The sequence below is a fragment of the Leptonychotes weddellii genome, chromosome 1, assembly GCF_054177405.1.
Source record: "Leptonychotes weddellii isolate Sample4059 chromosome 1, ASM5417740v2, whole genome shotgun sequence".
NCBI classification, from domain to species: Eukaryota; Metazoa; Chordata; class Mammalia; order Carnivora; family Phocidae; genus Leptonychotes; species Leptonychotes weddellii.
The window spans coordinates 30,707,131-30,713,130 of NC_138369.1; the positions used below are offsets into that span (position 1 = coordinate 30,707,131).

The following is a 6,000-nucleotide window of genomic DNA, read 5'->3' on the forward strand; positions in this document are numbered from 1 at the left end:
TTTGTGTGGGGGCTGCCTTATGCCTGATTGGAAGTTAAGCAGCACCTCTCGCCTCGGCACACCACAATCTAATTCCATCCCACGCTGTGACAACCAAAAATGTCTCCAGATGTTGGCAAAGGTCCCCTACAGAGCAAAACTGCCCCCAGTTGAGAACCACTGCACTAGATGGTCCGTAAGTTTCTTCCTTGCTGGAAACCTTCTTTGATTATTTTAAACCCTGTGCCTAAAGTTTGAGTTTTAGCCCCAGTGATGCACAGGGAAGTGCTTATGGCAGACCAAAGTCTCATTGATATTTTCAGGATTCATTAAGCAGAAGATCAAATAAAATTGCATAAAATAAATAAAACTGTGAATTTTCAGAGAAAACTTTGGGACATGTGGCATAGATAGGAAACAGAGAATTCAAGCAGATGCAATCATCATTTAAAAACGAATAATAACACCGGCTTTAGACAGTTCCACCTTTAGTTAAGACAAGCGAAATGCTGCGGAAATGTTCAATTGCTTTCTAGTTTGAAATAAACTTACAGCAAAAAACAAAAAACCCACATAGGTTATTTTTTCTGCAATGCCATATTTTTACTTAAAACAAAAAGCCTAGTGTTTTCTCTTTATAAGAAATACAAGGGCATTTTTCTAGAAGAGGTATTTTATTCTTCTGCAATAATACAAACAATCTTACGAAAGGAGACAAATTAGCAATATCTTTACTATCTACCTTTCTAAATATAGTGTCTTATTTTTATTTGCCATTTTATTAACAAGAACTCCCTAATATCTGACACTACCATGCTTTTGAGTTAAAATTATCTATGCTCATGCTAATGACTTGCTTACTGTAAGATCCTCACATCTTTTGAATTAAAAAGAGTGACAAAAGAGATTCAACAAGGTTTTAGATTCATGACTCTTTGGACATCAGTAGTTCATTCATAGAGAGAAAGCCACTTATTAACCAGGATGTTTCATTAACATCAACATTCTACACCTGACACACACTGAAGTGTTCAACAAATGCAGGGCACCATTACCATTACTCACAACCATGCCAGAAAATAGAGTTTTATTCCAAATTACCAGTTTGGCTTTACAGCAGCTGAAAAGCACAAAGTATGACAGAGGAGACAGATCACACAATAAATTAATATTCTGAGCTCTCAAACCTTACATCATGCCTTATCTTAATTTTCACATTTGTGTCTTTCCACGTGCTCAAATAGGGCCAAACTGAGTCACCCGACCCCATTCTTTTCCACTGCCACCACCCCTTTAAGTGTCTCTTTTGTAAATGCAGATACTAGGACGTCTACTAGGAAGTGGCCCAGGCTAGCTGGTGCATACAGTTGTCAAATCCCTGAGTTGGGTTCAATCAGCCTAACATTCTAACAAACTGATCCCTGATACCGAGAGAGGTGGACATGGTTCTGCTCTGCAGAGACGGATGAAATGAGGGGTCCTTCCACCATCCTGCAGGCCTTTATCGGAAAAGTCAGTAAAGGGCACTGGGCTAGAAGTTAGGATCCCAGTTCTTTTTACACCGTAATGGACTTAAGTCATAACACCTTCTACCCTTGATCTTTTAGAATACTGAACTCCGGAGGTACTCTCCAGATTTAAAATTCTGTGAGCCTTTGAGTCTTTCTTTAAACCAGATTATGCAATTAAACTTACGTTTGAAAAACACACACAAGAGCCCTTTTCACTGACTTTATGGAAGAAAATGGACTTAGCTTGACTAGCAACTGTAAACCACAAAGAGTTAACTTTTATTGTCCCAGCAGATATCAAATAGATGGGGAGCCAAAGTTAATTTTTTCTTGTGAGGGGGGGGTTGCCGGAGATCATGAACTGAGTGCGCTATTATTCCAAAGTGTAACTCAAGCCTATGTCTATAAGTAAGGACTGCTAGGAAGGCCGGGAGCTTTTTCTAATAATGTTTTCAAGACAAATAGCTATGAAGTGATTAATGTGGCCAAGATCCCTTCGCCAATCCTTTTGTGGACATGTTTTTCCTCTTGCCTGTCCCTCACCCTCAATCCTGTATCTCTCTAACAAATCAGGAGAAAGTCCACTGTATGATCTCCAAGTCATCTACGACTGGCTCTAGGACTTGAAGTCATTTTGCCAATCCTAGCAGATTTATTTATCCAACACCTGATGAAATGCACACGTGTATACAAATGAATCCATCATCCAGATGTTCCATCTATCTTGAGAAAAAAAAAAACTCAAAAGACTAGTCCATTTACTATGATGTCTCTCCATATTAGTAAAGAAATAGAGCCAAAATGTAGCATAAAAAACTTCCAAAGAAGAGGAGGCATAAGGGGGAAACATACTTCTGCAAATTCTAAGGAGATCTATAAACTGCAATCTGAGAATTTTATTAAGCTAAGCTTCTTAGTATAGAAATCCCCAAAACTCTCCAACTGGGCAGCTAATTGAGAGTTAGAAAGAGCCAAAATGACTTTCCTCTTTCTCCTATTAATCACAGGCAATATAGAAACCCTTGCTCAATAAGATAATGTGACTTTTGTCAATGCATGTTCAAATCAGATAGAGGATTGGCTGGCAATGATGTCATCCCCAGGGGTTAATCCCCAGGGAATGCAGTTTTAATATCATATGCATCAACACGTCATTTACATAACAAAGTATTATATTAAGTGTAACAATAAATAAGCTGTGCAGTTAAAAACAGCTATTAGAGAAAGGCTATGTGCCACTGAAAAGGAGTTAGGGGACAAAGACTTTTTTTTTTAGACTAAATGGAACTAGGTCATCAAACAATACACATCTCTAAAAAAAAGCAAAAAATGAATATTGAAATTCAAGTGACCTAGAACATTCTAGTACTAGAAATACGGAAATGTTGACTCCAATGAAAAATATTCAGTAATTAAGTAGAGATATTTGTAAGGTTTTTGTGTGTTTGGGAGACAAGTTAAAAAAAACTAAAGTCATTGAAAAATAAGTGAACTAGTAGCTATTGCTTTTCTGGGAACAGCAACTTCCTTATCTTTAACAGGGAAAATTGGCCAAGTCAAATCGTGACTTAAAACCTTGTAATAAATTTTAAAGTGTCAAAGGTAGTTAAAATGGCACAGAGGGAAGACAGAAAAGTCACGCAAAGCGAACAATGAGCAGAACTGAGAGAGGAAACCTTGAAATACAGCTTTATGAGATTATTGATCAAGAAATGTCCACACATATGAAGAAAGCTGTTTGCACAAATGAGCAATGCCAACTCACGCGGTCAGTTTGAGAGGACATAAGTCATCATTAGTCATGATGATTCTGAAAACTGTTCTCCTGCTGCCTTATTAAGATCTGTATTTCCAATCCAAAGGAAGTGTTAGGCTTGTGCACTGATTTATGACTACAAACTTAGCAGGAATGCTTGTCACTGTAAACCCACAGCGAGCTGTTGAAGAATTTTTTTAAGTCATACATCTGTTCAAGAATGACCAAGTGGAAAACACTGATTATATTGTGATTGGACAGGTGTGGGTGTCTGGGTGTGCAGGTGGAATTTTCGGGCTGGTGTGGATAATCTCTATACCAAGGACGTTAGAGAAAGAAGCCAACCAAGGCTTTGAACACGCCCATCCCCACACACAGGGATCGCCTGTCACATCACATCAACCTTGCTAGCTTTGGAGGGACGGCCATAGAAAAGTTAAAGGAGAAAAGAGTACAGGGATGCAGATGCTTCATCAAGGGGGGTCCTTAAACCCTGGTTGGGTGGAGGGATGTGGGCACATGGGGAGTTCTCAGCGAGTCCATGAACCTGTGCATGTACATCTTCCTGGGAGTTGAATCATAGCTTGGCTAAGGCGTCCGTGGAACCCCCAGACGTTAAACGCTACTGATTCAGGAGAAAAGCGCACCAGGGGCACCGCGCTGGCGTCGGCTGCCTACCTAGGTGCGGGATACCAGGCTTTCCACCTCCCATCCTTCCCAAGCCATGAGTTTAGGATTAAAAGATGCCTTTCCTTCCAGGAGCGGATTGACAGGGCAAATGAGGCAAGAGAAGGTCTGAAAAAGAGGGGAAGCAACGTAGCCACTCCGGCCTGGTGGAAAAATCCGAGGTGCCTAAAGGGGGAAGAGACAGAACTTCCAGACCCGCTCTAGTTTTCTGCTCGGGCGGCAAGCTTAGCGCTTCAGCTGAAAGATGCGCCCCGGGTGCACGCAGCGTCCTTCCAGCAAGAGCCCCGCAACCGGGGCTGCAGGTGTAGGCTAAGCTGGCTCCTATAAGGATCCAGGCTCAGACCCAAGGGATGAAGCCCCAAGGCCGGCTTCTCCAAAACTATCGCTCACCCCGAGCTCGCGCTCCCCCTCCTCATACCTAAATCCATCAAGTGGCCTCTCTCGCCCCCAAGGAGCACCCCGGGGATTTGTGAGAAGCAGACATGAACCCCGAAGTTGGCAGCGGCCGCTGCCCGGCCCCAGCCACGCAACCCCACTTAGGAGCGCCGCTTCCAACTTCGGGGTGCCAACCAACTACCGCACAGGAGGTCACCCCCGCAACTCATGAGCGTCGGGATGAGGGGGGGCTGCCCCGAGCCGAGTCAAGTCGGTATCAGCCTGAGAGGCAGGTGCCGCCCACGAGACAGAGACTGAGCACTGGGTCCAGCGCCACCCCAACCCGGTCTTCCCAACCCCTCTTTTGCCCTTCCAACCTTTCTTACTTGACTAGAGCCGCATCCAAGTCGGGCTGGCGCGTCCAGGACGAGGCACGGATCTCGGCACCGCAGCCGGAGGATGCTCACCGTGCCACCTCCCCGCGGGCGCCCCGGCTGTGGCCCATCACCTCCGCAGGCTCACTGTGAAAGTTCCCAGGTCTCTCCGAAGACAAGTCCGAAACTGCCGCAGAAAAGCAGCGGCTGCAGAAGCGCGGGTGCGACTTCACTCCTGGGGTCTGGCTGCAGCCGCACGCGGGGTCGGTGCGCCCCGTCCGGGCGGCGCGCAGCTAGCAGTGCGGAGCCGAGCGGGCAGGCGCGCGGGCCGGGAGGGGCCGGGCTCACCGCGGGCCGCGCTGATTGGCCCTGCCGCCGGCCGCCCCTGCCCTACCGCCCCGCCCGGTGGTCCACGTGGGCCGGCCCTCTTCGCTCCCCGCACCCGGGCTCGTTCGCCCTCCCCGCCTCGCCCCTGCTCGGCTCCCAGCGCCTCTCCCGAGCGCCTCGCTGTGGCCACCACTCCGCAGGCAGGTGCTAGGGAAAGGTATTCCTTCTGAATACCTGAGAGCCGCGTGAGCCCTGCAGAAGGGAGTGGAATTTAGGGTTCGGCTCCCAATCAAAAACCATCCCCACGCAGGGTGTCTCCATCCGAGGACCCAAAACAGTTTGCAAACGGGCTTCCTCAGACGCCCTGAGCGTAACACAGGCATAACTAATCCTGCTTCTTATGTAACTTGCTTGCATGGGAGAGGAGGGAAATCCGCACACACGTCAATACTGGAATACTTTCTTATTTTAAAAATTATGAAAGTACGGCTAAGACTTCTTTGACTGGCACTCCATGCTAAGCCCTCTTCCCCTCTCCAAGTGAAGTGACACTAATAATCCGTGACTTTTAAATAGTATTTATTTTACAGAGAATACCTCATTTGATCTCCATTTTATAGATTAGAAAACTGAGGCACGAAGAGACTAGTTTACTGAAGATCGCAGCTAATCAGGAGTAACTGTGTGTAATTTGAACCCAGCAAGTCTGGTTGCAGAATCCACTTTCTTTAATATTCACAGTGTAATCTAGAAGAGGCACCCTCGGAGACTTTGTTAGCAATGCAGACTTCGAGACCCGACCCTGGAATCAGAAACTTCATTTTAACAAGATCCCCAGGTGGTTAGTATATGCATAAAGTTTGAGAAGCATTACCCTATACCACTAAGCTGTTCACTGTTCAGGGTTTGTCTTACAATCTTCTGATCCTTTAACTCTGCATTGATATAAAATAATGCGTCATCCTGCCCCAGCTGCGCTCCAGAGTATATT

At 45.6% G+C, this 6,000-nt stretch overlaps 1 non-coding gene across 1 annotated transcript in view; it reads right to left on the reverse strand.

Moving 5' to 3' along the window:
* Positions 1 to 4,989, reverse strand: part of TAFA4 (TAFA chemokine like family member 4) — a 45,409-nt gene extending 40,420 nt beyond the window's left edge. Inside the window, exon 1 of the transcript XR_014145445.1 lies at positions 4,695 to 4,989. This is a non-coding gene — a transcript (TAFA chemokine like family member 4). The remainder of the gene's footprint in view (positions 1 to 4,694) is intronic.
* Positions 4,990 to 6,000: the final 1,011 nt, after the last annotated feature.